At 48.3% G+C, this 21,508-nt stretch overlaps 1 pseudogene; it reads left to right on the forward strand.

The window, feature by feature from the left end:
- Positions 1–5,090: 5,090 nt before the first annotated feature.
- LOC115600128 lies at positions 5,091–11,797 on the forward strand (annotated as a pseudogene).
- Positions 11,798–21,508: the final 9,711 nt, after the last annotated feature.

A 21,508-nucleotide genomic window follows, 5' to 3' on the forward strand; every position in this document is an offset into this window, starting at 1 on the left:
ACACATAGGGATGCACGGTTACCTTCTGTCCTTCAGGAAACTGTAGTTGCACTGGTTCTAGGGCCTGAAGGGGGGTGGAACCACCACCTACTCCCTGGACGGCATCACGGGCAGTGACAAGTTTCCAGTGACGAGGCCATATGTTGAGGTTGATGATTGTGACATCAGCCCCCGTATCCATCATCACGGAAAGTGTCTTTGCCTCTTTTCCGGCGATCATCTTCACGACAATAATGGGCCTGGTCTTCATCTGTTGCACTAAATTTACTAGAGTGCCTCCAGATGATCCAAAGCCCTGACTGCCTCGTGCCGTGGGGACGTTCTTTCCCAAATTCATTTTCGGGAGGAGGACCAATTGTGCTATCCGGGTTCCCGCTTTGATTGTCAGGGGAGGCGTCAACGTGAAACACGTGATCATTATCTCCCCTGTAGAATCCCTGTCTATAACCCCTGGGAGCACAAGTCCTGCAACTCCTGTAGATGAACGTCCCATTAACAAGGCTCCTACCATGCTCTTTTCCTGATGTATAGGTCCGTGTATTCCCGTCGGTAACTGGTGAATCTGAGTAGTCGTCAATGTAATGTCTATTGCGTAGGGCACATCGATGCCCAAGCTTCCCCTTGTGGCTGGGGCGGGAAGCCGTTGTATAGCGCTGGCCCGGCTACTTGTATCGTGGCGCGGGGGCCTTGCGCGCTGCGTCTGCCGTTTTTTGCGAATCTGCAAGCCCGGTTGTTATGATTATCTCTTTGGCAGCGGTCGCACCACACTGTAGCCGAGCAGTCTCTCGTCGAGTGGCCTGTTGTCCCACACCGGTAGCAGACGGGGGTGGATTTCCTTGGTCGGTTTCTTCTTTTGAACCGATTACCCCTTCCGTCCAGCCTCTGCGCCACCGCTGCGAGGAGCTTCTGTGTGGGTTCCAGAGCGGCAGCGAAGGCACTGGCCATTCCTTGATGCTGCTGCGTCTGGGTGGCCCTGGAAGCTACCTCTAGCATGTCCGAAACACCAGCTGTTTTCGGTAGTGTGCAAAACAGTGACTTCATTTTCGGATTTGCGTTTTCAAACGCCAGCAATTTAAACATTGATTCCCTTTGCTCAGCTCCCAGCTCGGACTGAGCTGTGACAGACTGCCAGAGCCTATCGACAAAGTGTTGGTATGGCTCATTCATCCCTTGTTTAACAGCAGTAAACGAAGGGAGTGGAGTGGGCTCGGGAACCACGTTAAATGCTTGGCGGGCCAAATACGCAGCAATGTGATGGAGCACAGTCGGGAAATGGAGTTGTACTTGAACGTCCGCAAACTGTCCCGCGCCTGTGAGCATCTCGCCGGTTATCCCTGACAATGGGTCACCGGGTGCTCGAGGGCGGGTTGCCTCTGCTTGGGCCAGGCGTTCCCACTCTTTAAGCCAAACAATCTGTTGGGAGGGGGTAAGTAGATACCTGGCCAAATTTCGGCAATCGTGGGGACAGTTGGTGTCCGCGGTGAACAACCAGTCCAGGACGGCCTGACCACTCTCCGATTTTAATCCCCCCTCTCTCAGGGTCTTCTTGGCTTGTTGTAGAGTTTTCCAGCTATGTTGTTCAAATATAGGCGGCCAATTGTTATCATATATGACGGGTCAAGCAACAGTGCTGGCCTCCCATTCCCCTTCGAGGATGGCATCTTGGATGATTCCGGACCATCTTCCGGGTCGGGGTTTACCAGCACCCTTGATGATAGGGTTGGTCTGCCTCGATAACAGTGGGGCTGGAATATCTTCTTCATCATCAGGGAGGGTGGGTGGGTCTCGATATTTGCGGAAAGACGAGCATTGCTCCATGTCTGTCACCCTTTTTTCCAAAGATCTCACGGCCTGATTTGTTTGATCCAGGAGAGCTTTTATTTTTTCCTCTAGGCCGACGGTTGCAGCTGATGGGGTGGCCGCTTCTTTCCCATACTCATTTTCTGAGCTGGGAGGTGACAGTAAGGGCAGTTTCAAGCAGCTGGGGCCACCCATCTCAGAGGCATGGGTCATCGGCATCTTCTTCGGAGCAGGTACTTCTTTTTCTTCCTCCGGCCTGATGTCCAAGAGGAATTCAGCTATGGTATGATGCACTTTTCCTCTCATGCCCTTGATGCCAAGGCTGTTGTCCCTTAAAACTGGGAACGCCTTTTGGGCTTTTTCATTCTCGGCAGGTAATGGAGGTGCTGTTGGGACTACACCGGGTTCTGCCTCAGGTGGTGGTGTTTTAGTATCAAAGCTAGCGTTCGGCAGGAGTGCTTCAACGGCGGTGATGGCAGCCTTCGCCTCAGCTTTTATTTCTTTTAGGCTTTTGATCACCACTCCCCAGACACCATCTAACCCGGTTATGTTTTTCCTCACTTCTTGAGTATGGAGGCTTCCCAACAGGTCACCGACCTCATGCCAGAGTTCCCTTGCGGCTGCAGTAACCGGGAAGGAGGCGACAGGGGTGCTTGCTGAAAGTCCCATCTTCTTTTTCTTCTCCTTTTCTTGGTTGATCAGTAGTATCGAAGTAAGGGTAACGGGTCTTCTTACCCAAAAACTCAGATCTTCTGTTAATTGTAGTTTGCGCTAGGTCGGATCCCTTTTTCTGGTTTCGTCGGAGCACGGGCTAGACCGAAGTCTATGCCCGCATTCTCCACCAGATGTTGCGAGACGAACCTTTCTGTAGGGATCGATGCCTCAAGGTCTAATTAGGTGTAGCAGTATAGACTTGTGAGTTGTGCTCTAAGTCTATCACTCACGTAGTGGAACTAGCAAGATCGGACCGTGGCTCGAAGAGCTACCAGCCTCTCTCATGACTAGCCCAACAGTGAGCTAGTCTGTGGGTGTGAGCCTCACCTTTTATTGGCCCCCTAGTCTTGCACATACTCAATAGGGGGCCTGCCCTAACTGGGCACAGGTGGATTTGATACCGGCTCACACCCACTTCTCGGTAATCAGAGGCATCTGATTGCTTTGTTCCACTACATATCATCATGCCTTGTGATATTTGGACTCATGGGGTGAGGGGATGGCATTGTTGAGATGTTATTTGAGTATGTGGTTTTTGTGATCCAAGCAATCAGCCTTTGTGTTTGCACAGCCTGAACAATGAAGTATCTATTTTTGTGCTTTTATAATATCTATATTCATACATACCTTTGAGTGATTTGTATCCCTAAAAATTGCTCAAAAAACCCCTTTAATTGTTGGAGCAACACAACTGATATTTTGACTGTAGAGAAAAAGACCTTGAGTGTCATTTCATCTTTATCTCATCAAGGGGTATTTGGATGGTCTCAGGAGGCTGTCACTCTTTGTTTACCCTCAGAGGGTAACTTTTCCCTTAAAGGGAAACTCTGGCCTGGGAGATGGAATCTCCTTTGGCTGTTGTCTTTGTCAGGCCACGGGATGTGAGAGTCCTGTGCTGTTGTGCCAGCAGCAGGTGGTTGTGCTGGAGTGCCCTGGCATTTCCTGTAGCACCACAGGGCTGTACTTGGCCACTCAATTGAGCATCTGCCCTGACTGAGGTTGGAGCACCCCTGGCACCTCCAGTGTCACCCGTGGCTTGCGTGGGAAGAGGAGGGAAAGGAGATTCCCCCTGGCACTGCCTGGGTGTCCAGTGTGAGAGTGGGAGAAGCAGAGGTTTTGTCTCTAGAGGGGAACTGGCTGTGCTGGAAAGGAGGGAGGGGACATGAGCGATGACTTCAGTATGTGTCACACTGGGTTCCTGGGGAGCCCCAGGGAGAGCTGGAGGGAGCCCCGAGAGAGTTGAGCAAGTGGCAAGGTCTGGCGCTGGTCCTGTGCTGCTGGGCCGGGCTCCTGAGACTGAGAGAGCTGCTGGCAAGCAGAGAGTGCTGCAGAGAGACAGCTTTGGGCAGGAGCAGCTCCTCTGCAGAGCGCAGCAGGGCTGAGGGCACTGCCTGCAGGCAGCAGGGCAGGGCAGAGGAGGGAGAGAGAGAAGAAAGGCAGCCTGGGCTGGGAGGAGAGCTGAGAGCTGCCTGGGGGAGAAGTCTTCACAGCCTCTGCCATGGTGAGTCTCTGGCTGCAGGGCAGTGAAGCTGGGCTTCCTGGAGGGGGTCTTCTCCAGCTGGAAGCCTGTGCCACAGCTGATGGGATCCTTCCGTAGGATTTTGGTGGGCAGGAGGATAAGGTTTGGCAGAGCAGGGCTGTCCTGGAGCAGCGTCAGAGAGAGAGGCCACGGGGCTGTCTTCTGCTGGGGATGGCTGGGGGGGCTGAGGGGGTGTGTGCTGGCAGGGGTGCCCATGGCTGTCCCTTCAGAGCAGGGTCCTGCAGCCCAGGGGCTGTGTGCTGGGGCAGGGACTCTGCTGCTTGCCTGCCTGCCAGGGGCAGCTCTCAGCCCTCCTGGGGAGCTCCCTGGTGCTGGAAGAAGCTGTGGCTGGCAGAAGACAGGGAGCACAGGGCAGGTTCCTTCTGCTTTTGACAGTGTTCTGTGGGACAGAACTGCTCTTGGATCCAGATCATACGCAGAGTATTTCTGAGGGGATAATAATAATCATAGTGAGGGAATATATTCCTGCCTGGAACTTTGCTTTCCTCACGCTACACTTCCACTTTTCTCTTCTTGTTAGGGTGGGAGTAAACCTCATCTGGGGAGGTGAGATTAGGGGCTGTGATTCCGTACAACATCACCCTCCTGTGTGCTAGGAACCTCATCCAGTGCTTTCAGCCTCCTTTACCCTACATATACATCCAGCTGGGAAACTGTCTGGGAGAAAACAGACGTTAGCAGTCCTGACTATTTAGCTTTAGCTAAGAGTAAGCAAAGAGCCTTGAGACCTAGTTTCAAGGTTACTGAAAGATGAGCTGTGGGAAAAAGATAAGGGAGATGGCAACAGAAAAAGTAGAATAGCAGAGTAATGAGGTAAGCCAGCAGAAGTTCTGTGAGAATAGAATTTGGGGCCAAGATATATCCACCTGCAAGATACCGTTTTATAAACAAGGGCTCTATATAAAGCGGGTGTGAATTGTTAATAAACGACTTCACTTTAACCATACGGGTGACTATGTGTTGTCCTTAAGCCTCCGCGGATTTTTCCACATTTGGCACCTGAACAGGGACCCTCTCGCTGTTGCTTCCAGGAGCGATGAAGACAGCTTGGAATGAGAGGGTAGCGAGAAAGCCGACCGAAGCAACGGTGCGGCAGGAGCGGAGAAGACAGTCGAACAGGAGCACCCTGTGCTGGGTTAGGAACTGGCTGGAGGGCTGGGCCCAGAGAGTGGTGCTGAATGGGGCTGCATCCAGCTGGCAGTCGGTCACTAGTGGTGTCCCCCAGGGATCAGTGTTGGGCCCGGTTCTGTTTAATATCTTCATTGATGATTTAGATGAGGGGATTGAGTCCATCATCAGCAAATTCACAGACGACACTAAGCTGGGGGGGAGTGTCGATCAACTGGAAGGCAGGAGGGCTCTGCAGAGGGACCTGGACAGACTGGAGAGTTGGGCTGATTCCAACGGGATGAGGTTTAACACGGCCAAGTGCCAGGTCCTGCACTTTGGCCACAACAACCCCATGCAGCACTACAGGCTGGGGACAGAGTGGCTGGAGAGCAGCCAGGCAGAAAGGGACCTGGGAGTCTAGATTGACAGGAAGCTGAACATGAGTCAGCAGTGTGCCCAGGTGGCCAAGAAGGCCAATCGCATCCTGGCCTGTATCCGGAACAGCGTCACCAGCAGGTCCAAGGAAGTGATTCTGCCCCTGTACTCAGCCCTGGTGAGGCCACACCTCGAGTACTGTGTCCAGTTCTGGGCCCCTCAGTTTAGGAAGGATATTGAGGTCCTGGAGCAGGTCCAAAGGAGGGCAACCAGGCTGGTGAAGGGACTCGAGCACAGACCCTATGAGGAGAGGCTGAGGGAGCTGGGGCTGTTCAGCCTAAAGAAGAGGAGGCTCAGGGGAGACCTCATCACTCTCTACAGCTACCTGAAAGGAGGGTGTAGCCAGGCGGGGGTTGGCCTCTTTTTCCAGACGACTTTCAACAAGACAAGAGGGCACGGTCTTAAGTTGTGCCAGGGGAAGTTTAGGTTAGATATTAGAAAGAATTTCTTTACGGAGAGGGTGATCAAGCATTGGAATGGGCTGCCCAGGGAAGTAGTGGATTCTCCATCCCTGGAGATATTTAAAAAGAGACTGGATGTGGCACTCAGTGCCATAGTCTAGCAACCGCAACGGTGGTTCAAGGGTTGGACTCGATGATCTCTGAGGTCCCTTCCAACCCAGCCAATTCTATGATTCTATGAAAGGAGACTTCTGCCCCGGCGGTCTATGTAGCTGGTGCCCGGCTACAGAATGAAAGAGGTACCTCGGAATTGAATCTCGCCAGGAAAAAGGTGAGCGGCTGGGGAGGAGATGGGGTCTACACTCTCTCAAGAAGAAGAGGCAGTAGTTAAGCTCCTCCAATGTATTCTCTCTAAGAGAGGTTTATCATACGAAGGCAGGACCTTACGTGAATTGCTGAAATGGGCACGGGATAGAGACTTGATCCCCTCAGTGGGTACCGTTTTTGAGTTACCTACTTGGGAAGCCATAGGTATTGCCCTATGGGATAAAATTAGCGATGGAGATAAGGAGGCATGACGTTTAGCGACTCTCTGGAAATTGATTAGAGAAGCCTTAAAAGAAATGAAAAGTGAAAGAGCAGCAGTCTCAGCTTTTGCTGCCTTAACGACTGATCTACCATCACTGATGAATGCTCAGAGTATGGACTTGACCTCTAAACAAGTATTTGAGACACCTAAAATACCCCCACCAACACCTAAAGGGACTATACTGATTCAAGCTCAGCCAGCTGTGCCATTTGACCCTGGGGGTCAGATGAAAAGTAAAAATGGGACCGAGAAGCAAAACCAAAAGTGACCGAAAACACCACCAGAATCGTCGGAGGACCCAGAGGGAGAGAAGCCGGAGAACACAGGCGAGGAATCTTGGAATGCAGACCCCCCTCCCCTTCACACCCACCTTCCGTGGCTCCCAGCCGCTCTGCCACCTTTCCACCTCTGATGCCTGATTTAACTTCTTGACCACAGTTGCCATCAATTAATCCTCTGCTTCACCAGTCAACACCATCAGTGCCTGCTATCGAGCAACAACCAAGGAAGGAACTGGGACTCGGAGACAAGCAACTAAGGGAACTGCTGAAAAAACTGAAAGAACTGGAGACCAAGGATGAGTATACCCCTGAAAAAAAACCCTAGTTTTTGCTCCGGGGAACATTGCGAATAACCCAGGGGCACTAATCCATTTTTACCCCCTGATCCGTTCCCTATTCCTGCTCCTACTTCCTTTAACCGTGTTACACCCACTGCTCCACCTCTTCCAGATACAACATGGGGAGGGGAGAGTGGTGGGGGGGATAGTGGGGGGGTGGGAGTTTGGATCCGGTAACTAGATTGAAGGGAATTATTCAAAATGCTATAGTTGAAGGAGAAATGGTTCCCAATATGGGTCCGATGGCTTTTCCAGTGATTTTGGGACCAGGAGGAGGAGGTCAATGGGTCGCATTAGATTGGAAAATGATAAAAGAAGCCAAAGCTGCCATTACGCAGTATGGTTTCAAATCGGTTTGAGTCATTTACTCAATCTCCTTTGCAACATCCTTTTACTGCTGAATAGTTGACGCCATATGACACAAAAATGCTCATTGATACTGTGTTAACTCCTTCTCAAGAATTGCAATTTCATCATAAATGGTAAATGCTGTGTGAAAATGCAGCTGTGATTCCTAGACAGAACACCGATGCATTACACAGAGTGCAAGCACAAATGTTACTCGGTGCTTGTCCTTTTGTACATGCAGATTTGCAGGCATGGTTTCAAACTGAAGTGTTACAACTTTCACAAGAATTGGCATATAAAGCTTTGCAAACTGTGCATGATCCTGCACAAGCAACCCCCTCTTTTACAAATATTAAACAGGGGGGAGCAGACCCATATTCAAAATTTGTGGATCGCTTATATTGAGCGATAACATCACATCTGGATTTGTCAGAAGAGATGAAAACAAAATTTTTTTGATATGTCAGCATATGACAATGCTAATGAAAAAACTAAGCGTGCATTAGGACTACTCCCAAAAGGTGCTACAGCAGCTCAATTGTTAGAAGCTTCTGAGCGAATGCTAGAAGCAGATAAAGCTGCTTAAGGACCATCATTGCAATATGGTTCTCAATATTGATGTATATTATGGTGCATGGTACACTGGTGTTTCATACAGAGATAAAAAACTTGGTTGGTAATTATACCTGCACTTTTGGTTTGGGAGATTGTACCACTTAATTTTATTTTAAGCTAACTTCACTAGATTTTAGCAGAAATATCATTTCATTTTTGAATCTTCTAGTGTTTGTGTTTAATTTTTCTTTTATATTGGTGAGGAGTAAGACAAAATAAAGAAAAACCACAGTTATGAGAATGAGTATGCCTTTTCAGAGTCTGAGAGTTGCTGTGGAGAGTGAGAGCTGCTCCTTGTACAGAGATCATCCCCTCTCCTGCCTTTGCAGCTGCTTCTCGCCCCCCCGTACACAAGGGCACAGCTCAGATACGGCTGGTGAGCATTGCTAGTGTATCTACTACAGCTGCAGCTTCTGCCTCTACCCCCACAGACACTGCTGCTGCTCAGAAAATGAGCCCTGCTGCAGACACCACAGCAGAGAAGAGGAAAAAAAACAAACAAACAAACAAACAAAAAAAAAACAAAATAAAAGGGGGGGAGGTGAGTGCCTTTGCTATTTAAATGCTTGGAATTCTATCTCTAAACAATTTTATTAGGCTTTTTTGGGCCTCAATTTGGCAACCATGGAGGAAACCAGGACTCCACCGTGCCGTGACCCGGGAGGGGTCTGGGGACGCTTTTGGGGCCCCCCCGACAAATTTTTGTCAGATAAGCCTCCTCTCCCCCCTTGGCTCTATATGCCAGTGGACACCTGACATTCCTCATACTAAAAAGGTATTTAAGTCCTTCCACTGCAGTGTGAAATGTGCTTTTCGTATTGTATTGTATTGATAACAGGCTTTTGTTAATGTAATTCATGTGATGGTTTATATGTTGATTATGGGATCCCTCGTCTATATGTTGATTGTTGATTGTGCTATTCTGTTGCATTGCTAAGCAGATAAACAACTTCTGGTATTTTAACACAGATGCTAAAAGATGTTGATAGTGTCAGACATGCAGTTTTACAATATCGTGCTGCCACTGACTTTTTATTGTTAGCTTTTAGGTTATGTTTGTGAAGACTTGGATGGAGTGTATTTGCATAAATTTATCTGATCATTCAGAGTCAATTCACAACCAAAAGCGACTGATTAAGATAACATGAAAAAATTAACTGTTGCATATACTGGGTTAAATGAATGGTTAAATCATTTAAGGATATGGGGATAGCTTAGAGATTTAATTAGACAAGGTTTATCAATTATATTTATTATTGGTTTTGATTATTAGTATGCTATTATTGCTTTTGTATTATTAGTATGTTGTTTATGGCAATGTATCATTAGCATGTTATCTCGCATAATGAAGTGAGTCAGGATTGCTCAAAAACAAAAAGGGGGATATGTTGGGAAACTGTCTGGAAGGAAACAGACGTGAGCAATCCTGACTATTTAGCTTTAGCTAAGAGTAAGCTAAGGGCCTTGATACCTAGTTTCAAGGTTACTGAAAGATGAGCTATGGGAAAAAGATAAGGGAGATGGCAACAGAAAAAGTAGAATAGCAGAGAAATGAGGTAAGCCAGCAGAAGTTCTGTGAGAACAGAATTTGGGGCCAAGATATAGCCACCTGCAAGATATTGTTATATAAACAAGGGTTCTATATAAAGCGAGCGTGAATTGTTAATAGACGACTTCACTTTAACCATATTGGTGACTACATGTTGTCCTTAAGCCTCCGCGGGATTTTTTTCTACACATCACCTTACAAGGTCCATAAGGGTCTGTGTGACAGCACAGCCCTCAGCCAGCCCGTGGGGGCTGGGGTGTTGGGCACATCCTCCTCCATCTGCTCACAGGAGAGGTGAAGTGCCTCTGTGCTGCCATATCCCACCTCCCCCTGCCCAGGGGGAGTTTCGGCTGCAGGCACAGCTCTTGTGGCTCTTCCCATGCAGGTAGTTTCACGCAAGGAGGTGTCCAGCTGTGCTCTGCCCTGGGAAGCTCTGGGCAGTGCAGTCTGAGTGAGGCTGGGCAGGGAGCTGATCTCCCTTCATCAGATGCCCTCATTCCATCCCTGGGCTGTCTCCTTAGGCTGTCTGTCCAAGCTGTGAGCTGCCTTCCAGGGGACACAATGAGCCTCGTGTGTCCTGGGCTGGAAACGGGATGCTGAGATTTTGAGAAAGGGTCAGACACTGAGTGCTCTGAGATGGGTCCCTCTGCTCTCAGCAGGGAGAGACAGAGACACAGCCCAGCTCCCCCTTCTCTGCATGCAGCTGCAGGTAATGCTCTTTGCTCACTCTGTTCTGCCTGAGTGCTGCAGCAATGCTGAGGGTTTCTGATACACAAGAACACTTCCCAGAAAAGATGGAAAGAACTTTAAAAATAAGAAAACAAAAAACAAAAACCAAGCACCTTTAAAGTTCTGAGGTTTCCTTTACGCAGTGAGAACTGTAGCTGAGAAGGCTTTGCATCACCAATTATGTAATATGAAAAACGTTCCCTCTAGGATTGCTCCCTTTACCCACCATTCACATAAACCCCCTTTTTAGAGCTGGACTGACTCCTTGGAATCCAGTGAGCAGAGTCACTGCTCTTCCTGACACAGACATCAAAAACCAGAGATGCAGCCCTGGGCTTCAAGGAAGACCTCCTAGAAAAGTGCATGTGTGTGTAGGCTGGAGATGGTGTATGGGAAATGGGTCTCATTTTTCAGAGAATTGTCTCATAAATTATTGTGTTTCCTCCTCAAACAGCTCTCCATGTCTTTTAAAAGCAGCAGATGTCCAACAGCAAGTACATCAGCCAGTTCCTCCTCCTGGCATTTGCAGACAGGCGGGAGCTGCAGCTCTTGTACTTCTGGCTCTTCCTGGGCATCTACCTGGCTGCCCTCCTGGGAAATGGCCTCATCATCACCACCATCGCCTGTGAGCACCACCTCCACACCCCCATGTACTTCTTCCTTCTCAACCTCTCCCTCCTCCACCTGGGATCCATCTCCACCACTCTGCCCAAAGCCATGGCCAATTCCCTCTGGGACAACACGGACATCTACAAGGCATGTGCTGCACAGTTCCTCTTCTTTGTCTTCCTCCATAGTTTCAGAATTCTCTCTCCTGCCCATCATGTCCTACAACCACTACGCGGCCATCTGCAAACCCCTGCATTAAGGGACCCTCCTGGGCAGCAGAGTTTGTGTCCACATGGCAGCAGCTGCCTGGGGCACTGGGTTTCTCACTACTCTTCTGCAAACAGCCAATACATTTTCCCTGCCCGTCTGCCAGGGCAATGCCCTGGACCAGTTCTTCTGTGAAATCCCCCAGATCCTCAAGCTCTCCTGTTCACACACCTTCCTCAGGGAACTAGGGATTCTTATAGTGAGTGCTTTTTTCTTTTTAGCATGTTTTCTATTTGCAGTGTTCTCATATGTGGAGATCTTCAGGGCTGTGCTGAGGATCCCCTCTGAGCAGACAAGGCACAAAGCCTTTTCCACGTGTCTCCCTCACCTGGCTGTGGTCTCCCTGTTCATCAGCACAGCCATCTTTGCCCACCTGAAGCCCCCCTCCATCTGCTCCCCATCCCTGGACCTGGTAGTGGCAGTTCTGTACTCGGTGGTTCCTCCAGCAGTGAATCTGCTCATCTACAGCATGAGGAACTGTAGCAAGACGAACCTCTTTTAGGGTATGGCGCTTCAAGGTCCAACCAGGTGTTCCAGCAGAGACTCACAAACAGTGCCCCGAGCCTATAGCCCACAGGGTTGATTAGCCTGGATAGGCGCTGTTGCTCTGAGAGCGACTGATCTCTCTGCTGATAGCTCAGGAGTGAGCCCCACCTGTGTCTCAGGCCTCACCTTTTATTGGCCCCCTGCTCAAGCGCAGTGGGGGCCCACCCTAATTGGGCACAGGTGGGCTTGACACAAGCTCATGCTCACTCCCTGGCAATTAGTGGCACCTGGTTGCCTTGTTAAACAACATTTCCCCCCTCATTTGTTTTTTTTTTTTTGTGAAGAACTACCATGACAATAACAAGTACATAATACAACAAAAGTGAGGCAGTACAGCCTCAGACTGTCTGCACCAAACAATTGCTGATAATTTCAACATAAGCTTTGGGCTATGTGCAAGGACAGTGCTGCTTAAAGCATATTTTGTAACCACAAGGAACAGCACGTTAGAACACTCGAAGGTTAAGGAGTAAGCAAGACGATTAGATTAAGGGACTCGGCACGATAGCAACATCCACGAAGAAGCTCGAATGTGTGAAAGATAAGCTTTGTTAGTTAATTGTTGCTAAAGGTTTTGTAGCCAATCAAGTTAAAACGTGTGTAACGAGATGTAGAAATCACCAATCAGCAATATGTATACGTGGCATTAGCTCTTAGATTAGTGTATAAATATTGCCTTCTGATTCAATAAAGTTGGACATTTGTTTGCATCAAACTGAGTCTCCGTCTCGCATCTGTTTGCATCAAACACCCACTGCGACAAATGGTGACCCCGACGTAGAACGGGCTAAAGACTAAATAAAAATTAAAAAATTGCTAAAGATTATTAAAGAAAAAAGAAGATTGAAGATTATCCGGTCGCAGGTCTCCAAGAACTCAAGAGTGAAGAAAAAGGCTGAAAGGAAGCCGATAATTGTGGTGCGCACCTTCATCACCTCCTCGCGATTGGCAGGTGAGCTTGGAGAAACTTTTTGTTATGGATTCAAAAGAAGAACGAGACGTTTATTATACTTTAAAGACTTTACTTAATAAGGATAAAAAAGTTATACCTGGCCATGATCTAAAACTGCTTTTAAAATGGACTCGTGAGCATTTTTCTGACATCAATTCGGTCTCTATTTATGACCCTACATTTTGGGACGAGGTCGGAGTTAAATTATGGGATGCCACTACACGGGGCAATAATGAAACCACCAAACCCTTAGCACCTTGGCGAACACTTTTTGAAACTTTAAAAGGAAAAGAGTCTACTACTTCATCTGCCCCCCCTTCTGCCCCCCTGCTGCCAACCACTGCTGCTATGGTGAATGTGGATTTGGACCCAGAACCCTTTGACCCTGGGGGCTGGATGAAAACTAAAATGGGACTGAGAAGCAAAACCAAAAGCAACCGAAAACACCACCAGAATCATCGGAGTTCACAGAGGGAGAGAAGCCGGAGAACACAGGCGAGGAATCTTGGAATGCAGACTCCCGACCTTGTGCCTGCCTGCCGCGGCTCCCGACTGCTCTGCCACCTTTCCACCTCGAAAGCCTGATTTATCTTCTTAACCACAGTTGCCATCAATTAATCCTCTGCTTCACCTGTCAACACCATCAGTGCCTGCTATAGAGCAACAGCCAAGGAAGGAACTGGGACTCGGAGACAAGCAACTAAGGAAACTGCTGAAGAAGCTGACAGAACTGGAAACCAAGGATGAGTATACCCCTGAAAAAACTCTAGTTTTTGCTCCAGGGAACATCCCGAACAAGGGAGCACTAATCCATTTTTACCCCTTGATCCGTTCCCTATTCTTGCTCCTATTTCCCTTAACCCTTTAACACCCACTGCTCTACCTCTTCCAGATCCAGCATGGGGAGGGGAGGGTAGTGGGGGAGGTGGTAATGTGTATCCAGTAACTAGATGGAAGGGAATTATTCAAAATGCTATAGTTGAAGGAGAAATGGTTCCCAATATGAGTCCGATGGTTTTCCAGTGATTGTGGGACCAGGAGGAGGAGGTCAATGGGTTGCATTAGATTGGAAAATGGTAAAAGAAGCCAAAGTTGTCATTGCGCAGTACAGTTTGAAATCGGCTTGAGTCATCTCCTTTGCAGTATCTTTTTACTGCTCAATTGTTGATGCCATACGACACAAAAATGCTCATTAATACTCTGTTAATTCCTTCTCAATAATTGCAATATAGTTCTCAATATTGATGCATATTGTGGTGCATGGTACACTGGTGTTTCATACAGAGATAAAAAACTTGGTTGGTAATTATACTTGCAGTTTTGATTTAGGAAATTGTACCATTTCATTTTGTTTCAGGGTAACTTTACCAGATTTTAGTAGCAATATCATTTCATTTTTTAATCTTCTAGTGGTGGTTGTTAGTTTTTCTTATATATTGGTGAGAAGTAAGACAAAAAACACAGTTATGAGAATGAGTATTCCTTTTTGGAGGCTGGAAGTTGCTGTGGAGAGCAAGAGTTGCTCCTGGTACGGAGAGCACTCCCACTCCTGCCTCCGCAGCCGCTTCTCGCCCCCCCCCCGCACACACTGCTGCTGCTCAGAAAACGAGCCCACCATACCTCTAAAAATGTATCTAAATCCACCAACAAACTTTTATTGCTTTCCCCAGGTTTGTTTTTTTTTATAGACCATGGCCTGAAAGTTGCTGAGGAGAATGAGAACTGCTCCTCGCACAGAGAACACAGAGTAAAAAAAAAAAAAAAAAAAAAAAAAAAAAATTAAAAAGAAAAAAAAAAAAAAAAGAAAAAAAAAAAAAACAAGAAGAAAAAAAAAAAGAGTGTGTATGCCTTTGCTATTTAAAGGCTTGGAATTTTGTCTGTAAATAATTTTATTTGGCTTTTTAGGTTTTAATTTGGCAACCATGGAGGAAACTAGGACTCCACCGTGCTGTGATCCGGGAGGGGTCTGGGGACGCTTTTGGGGCCCCCCGACCAATTTTTGTCGGATAAGCCTCCTCTACCCCCTTGGTTCTATGCGCCAGTGGACATCTGAACTTCCTCATACTAAAAGTTGTTTAAGTCCTTCCACTGCAGTGTGAAATGTACTTTTCGTGTTGTATTGATAACAGGCATTTGTTAATGTTGTAATTCATGTGATCGTTTGTATGTTGACTAGGGGATCCCTCGTTTATGTGTTGATTGTTGATTGTGCTGTTCTGTTGTACTGCTCTTTTATTGTTAGCTTTTAGGTCATATTTGTGAAGATTTTAATGGAATGTGTTGTATGAATCTTTCTGATCACTCTCAATCTATACATGCTGCAATACAATCACTTAAAGAAGGGGTTGCACATTTGCAATCACAGGATAATTAGGACTGGTTTGATAAACTTTTTTCAGAATGGGGTCTAACGGGATGGTTGCAAAGTTTGGTTAAGACTGTTTGTTATGCTTTATCTGCTTTTTTACTTTTTTTAATCTTGCTACCCTGTATTTTTCAATGCTTCCAACGGATGCTCGATCGTGCCATGAAACGAGTTTATCTTGTCCAATCGGAAGGGGGAATTGAGGCAGTACAGCCTCAGACTGTCTGCACCAAACAATTGCTGATAATTTCAACATAAGCTTTGGGCTATGTGCAAGGACAGTGCTGCTTAAAGCATATTTTGTAACCACAAGGAACAGCACGTTAGAACACTCGAAGGTTAAGGAGTAAGCAAGACGATTAGATTAAGGGACTCGGCACGATAGCAACATCCACGAAGAAGCTCGAATGTGTGAAAGATAAGCTTTGTTAGTTAATTGTTGCTAAAGGTTTTGTAGCCAATCAAGTTAAAACGTGTGTAACGAGATGTAGAAATCACCAATCAGCAATATGTATACGTGGCATTAGCTCTTAGATTAGTGTATAAATATTGCCTTCTGATTCAATAAAGTTGGACATTTGTTTGCATCAAACTGAGTCTCCGTCTCGCATCTGTTTGCATCAAACACCCACTGCGACACAAAAGTGACAATTTCTCTCTCTTTTTTTTTTTTTTTTTGGTTTGTTTTTGTTGTTGGTTTTTTTTTTTTTTTGTTAGAACACAAACAACAAGTAAGAAAAATTATATGATGTCCAAATGTGCAAATTTGGCAAGGTCATTCAGTTTGAGGTGCTGGATGATGCACCATTGTCCATTAGAGATCCGGTGGCGGCAGGGCGTGTCCATTTACTGGGTACCCAAAGAGGTCCAGAGTCTGTGGAGACACAGCTATTACCTCTTCCGGTAAACAGTAGTGGCTTGGGCCCTACCCACTGACCTGTAGATGGATCCTTATAGTTGATTTGGACTTCTGGCATGCGGTTGATTTTCTGGGACGAGTAGTGGAGTAACACAGGGGGTTGTTCGGAATTGCGGCTTAGACTAAGAAAATTTAGTGTAAAAAGCACTTTGCTAAGACGCATCTGTGGGTCCATGTCTTTGCTGTCCTTTTGTTTTTGTAGATATGTCTTCAGGGTGCGATTAGCTCTTTCTACTATCGCCTGGCCTGTAGACGAATGAGGGATTCCTGTAATGTGTTGTACTCTCCAAGTAGCAAGAAACTGCTTGACTTTTCCGCCTGTATAAGCAGGCGCATTGTCGGGTTCTACTACATGAGGGACCCCCATAACATCAAAGCAATTGATCAGGTGACGGACCACATGTAGAGCCTTCTCCCCTGTCTGAGCTGTCACCCAGAGCATGCCCGAAAAGGTGTCTATCGTTACGTGGACGTATTTGAGTCGTCCGAATTCTGGGATGTGGGTGACATACATCTGCCAGATCTCTCCCGCCTGCAGCCCACGTGGATTGACTCCCACTCCTAGGGCAGGGCCAAATTGTGCGCACTGAGGGCATGCTTTACCAATCCCTTTTGCATCGTCCCATGGAATTGCAAACATGCGCTTCAACGCCCTGGCATTTTGGTGGAATAAGGAATGGCTGTTTTGAGCCTTCGCGAACTGACTTACGGGACCCTGTAATCCTAGGCTGACCAGGGAGTCAGCCCTTGCATTTCCTTCACCTAGGCCCAAGGACGTTTTATGGCTGCGGATGTGCAAGATGCAGCACGGTTGTGTGCGAATTTTCAGCACACGCTGTAAAGTAAGAAAGAGCTCCAATAGCCGCTGGTTTTGTACTGGCTTGACAAGAGCATCCTCGATACGGTTCGCCACTCCTACCACATATTGCGAGTCGGAGACGATGTTAAGGGGGACACGTCGCCATTGTGTTGAGGCCCAAATGATAGCCAGTAGTTCCAGAGTCTGCAGGTTGTCCTTGTCGATGCCCGGAATCAAATGTTGCTTCCACTGACCCTTATCCTGCCATATGCAGGCAGCCGTTTCCGACCTTTTTCCAGTATCAGTGAATACTGTGATACCAGGCACTGGGCGCCCTGAAACAATCGGTTGCTCTATCCAATGGAACTGGCTGATGGCCTGTAGGCGCCTGTGTTTTGGGCCTCCATGACGGATTTCCCCAGAGTATTCGAACAAGGCGAGTTGTAGTGGTGTAGAGCGTTGCAGCAACCAATCAAAATCAATTGTTTTGATAGGGATGCTGATCCATCCTGGCTCTTGACCATCTACTTCAAGGCAACGCTGTCATCCCTTTCGTATCAGGAATGCCGTTATCTCAGTTTGTTGCCAGATACCTTTCTGGGCCGTGTGTGGTAGAAATAGCCATTCCAAGATGGCTATTAAATCTGATTTCTGAGAGCTCTGATTGTGGTTTTTGGTCACGGTTGTCATGGTGGTGTTCCCCATTTTCCTTTTGCCAATTAAAATTCTGTAACAGCACTGCGAACGGGAATGAAGGGTGATTAGATACCAAGACTCCGATGGCTTGGGTGGCATCTCGACAATCTGCAAAGCCGGTTGCCAGCTTGTGGACGACCCGTTTTAACTCATTGGTATGGTTATCGGTCTAGTCCACTAACGCATCTGGTTGCGTGCCCCGCAATAGCGAAAAAAAGGGGTGGATATCCGCGTTGGTGAGACCTATAATAGGTCGAATCCATTGGAGCTCGCCCACTAGCTTTTGGGCATCATTCAATGTTTTAATCGAGCTTATTACTTCTAATTTTTGCGGTCTCACCATGGCATGAGTGACTTGCCACCCTAAGTAGCTCCAGGGCGATTGTGTTTTCACTTTCTCAGGAGCTACTATTAGTCCTTTTGTCTTCAGTTGGTCGGTAAATATTTGGCTGAAGTTGTCGGGGAACGGGGCTGCCTGGCAAAGTAGTATGTCATCCATATAGTGGTACGTTAGTGTGTCCGGCATTTCTTCTCGGATCGGCGCGAGTGCCCATGCCACATACATTTGGCATATCGTTGAGGAATTTCTCATCCCTTGGGGCAACACTACCCATTCGTAACGCTTCGCAGGTTCGCTTTTGTTGATCGATGGGATGGTGAAGGCAAAGCGAGCTGTGTCTTCAGGATGTAGGGGAACGTTGAAGAAGCAATCCTTAAGGTCGATTACCAGAAGGTGCCAGCCTCTCGGTAACATTGGGAGTAGGGGCAGCCCGGGTTGGAGGGCGCCCATTGGCCACATCTGGTTGTTGACCTTGCGTAAGTCATGAAATACTCGCCGTTTTCCTGTCTTTTTTGGAACTACGAAGATGGGCTTGTTCCAAGGACTGACAGACGGCTGGATGTGTCCTGCATCCAGCTGCTCCTTTACCAGACAGCTGGCGATTTCTAGCCGCTCTTTGGGTAGGGGCCACTGCTCCACCCAGACAGGGGTGTCTGTCTTCCACTGCAGTCTGGGAGTTGGCAGCACCTCTGCAGTGGCTCTTATTGAAAATGTTGAGGGGGTTGGATGGGTTCGGGGATGGAGAGACCGGCCCCTAGTTGGCTCATCACTTCCCTGCCAACCAACCCTCCAAGTTGTCCTGGTAACGGCAACACATAGGGACGTACGGTTACCGTTTGTCCTTCGGGAAACTGTAATTGCACGGGTTTAAGGGCCTGAAGGGGGGTGGAACCACCACCTATTCCCTGGACGGCATCGTGGGCAGTGATAAGTTTCCAATGACGAGGCCACACATTAAGGTTGATTATTGTAACATCAGCCCCGGTGTCCATCATCATGGAAAGGGTCTTGACCTCTTTTCCAGCGGTCAGCTTTACAATTATTATGGGCCTTGTCTTCATCTGTTGCACTAAGGTTACCAGAGTGCTTCCAGAAGATCCAAAGCCCTGACTGCCTCGTGCCACAGGGGCGTTCTTTCCCAGATTCATTTTTGGGAGGAGGACCAGTTGTGCTAGCCGGGTTCCTGCTTTGATTATCAGGGGGGGCGTTAATGTAAAGCAAGTAATCATTATCTCCCCTGTATAATCCACATCTATAACTCCTGGGAGCACAATAAGTCCTGCAACTCCAGTGGAAGAATGGCCCATTAGTAAGGCTCCAACCGTGCTATTTTCTTGGTATATCGGTCCATGAATTCCCATCGGTATCCGGTAAACCTGTGTTGTTGCCAGCGTGACATCTATTGCTGAGGGCACATCGATGCCCAGGCTTCCCCTTGTGGCTGGGGCGGGGAGCTGGTGTAGAGCGCTGGCCCAGCTACTTGTTTCATGGTGCGGGGGCCTGGCGCGCTGCGCCTTCTGGTTTTTGTAGACCTGTATGCCAGGTTGTTGTGGTTGTCTCTCTGGCATCGGTCGCACCACACTGTGGCTGAGCAAGCTCTTGCTGAGTGGCCTGTGGCTCCACATCGAGAACAGACAGGGGTGGATTTTCTTGATCGATTTCTCCTTTTGTATCGATTTTCCCTTCTGTCTAGTTTTTGCGCCACTGCTGCGAGCAGCCTTTGGGTGGGTTCCAGAGCGGCGGCAAAGGCACTGGCCATGCCTTGGTTTTGTTGTGTTTGAGTGGCCCTGGAAGCCATCTCTAGCATCTCCGAGACGACAGCCGTTTTTGGTAAAGTAGAGAACAGCGACTTCATTCTCGGATTCGCGTTTTCAAACGCCAGCAGCTTAAACATGGATTCCTTCTGCTCTGCTCCCAGCTCGGATTGAGCCATGATGGACTGCCAGAGTTTATCAACAAAATGTAGAAAAGGCTCATTCATCCCTGGCTTAATGGCAGTAAATGAAGGGACTGGAGTAGGCTCTGGAACCACGTAAAAGCCTCGGCGGGCTAGGTGCGCAGCAATGTGGTGGAGCACAGTCGGGAACTGCAGCTGGACTTGGACATCTGCATATCGTCCCGAGCCCGTGAGCATCTCGGCGGTTATCTCTGATAGTGGATCCCTGGGTGCTCGAGGGCAGTTTGCCTCTGCTTGGGCCAGGCGTTCCCATTCTTTGGCCCAGACAATCTGCTTGGAGGGGGTAAGCAGGTACCTGGCCAGATTGCAGCAGTCGTGGGGGCACTTGGTGTCAGCAGTGAAGAGCCAATCCAGGACAGCCTGACCACTCTCTGATTTTAATCCTCCCTCTCTCAGGGTCTTCTTGGATTGCTGTAAGGTTTTCCAACTGTGCTGTTCAAATTGAGGTGGCCCATTGCTATCGTGCAGAACAGGGCAAGCAACAGTGCTGGCCTCCAAATCCCCTTCGAGAATGGCATCACGGAGGAAACCAGACCATCTTCCGGGTCGGGGTTTATCAGCACTCCTCATCATCATCAGGGAGGGTGGGTGGGTCTCGATATTTATGGAAAGACGAGCGTTGTTCTATGTCTGCCATCTTCTTTTCTAAGGATTTCATGGCCTGATTTGTTTGTTCCAGGAGGGCTTTTATTTTGTCCTCCAAGCCGATGGGTGCAGCTGGTGGAGAGGCTGCTTCTTTCCCATGCTCTTTTTCTGAGCTGGGAGGTGGCAGTAGGGGTGGTTTCAAGCAGCAGCTGGGGCCGCCCATCTCGGGGGCATAGGCTGTTGGCATCTTCTCATTCTTTTGTTCGTTTCTTTCGGTGCTCAGAACAGGTACTTCTTTTTATTCCTCCGGCCCAATATCCGATAGAAACTTGGCTATGGAATGGTGCAGCTTCCCTCTCATGCCCTTGATGGCAAGGCTGTTGTTCCTTAGTCCTAGGAACGCCTTCCGGGTTTTTCCATCCTCAGGAGGAGGGGTGGGTAGCGGAGGTGCTGTGGGGACAACACCAGATCCTGCTTCTGGTGGTGGTGCTCTAGTGTCAACGCTAGCTTTTGGCGGGAGTGCTGCAATGGCGGTAATGGCAGCTTCTGCCTCGGCTTTTATTTCTTTTAGGGCATTGATCACCACTCCCCAGGTACCGTCTAATCTGGTTATGTTTTTGTTCATTTCTTGAGTATGGAGGTCTCCTAATAGGTTACTGACCTCCTGCCAGAGTTCCCATGCAGCCCCAGAGGACAGGGAGGAGGAGAGCTCTTGATCCTTTGCCAGGGTCACCAGCTTCTCATTAACAGGGGTACTTGCTGACAATCCCATCTTTTCCTTTTTCTTGATCAATCAGTGGTAGGGAATGAACGGTAGTGGATCTTCTTACCCGACTCCTTGGGCTTTCTATTAATGCTAGTTTGCGCCAGACTGGATCCCTTTTTTTTCTGATTCGTCTGAGCACGGGCTAGATCGAGGTCTATGCCCCATTCTCCACTAGATGTAGCAAGACGAACCTCTCTTAGGGAACGGCGCTTCAAGGTCCAACCAGCTGTTCCAGCAGAGACGCACAAACAGTGCTCC

This window comes from Calypte anna, chromosome W (assembly GCF_003957555.1).
Source record: "Calypte anna isolate BGI_N300 chromosome W, bCalAnn1_v1.p, whole genome shotgun sequence".
Lineage (NCBI taxonomy): Eukaryota > Metazoa > Chordata > Aves > Apodiformes > Trochilidae > Calypte > Calypte anna.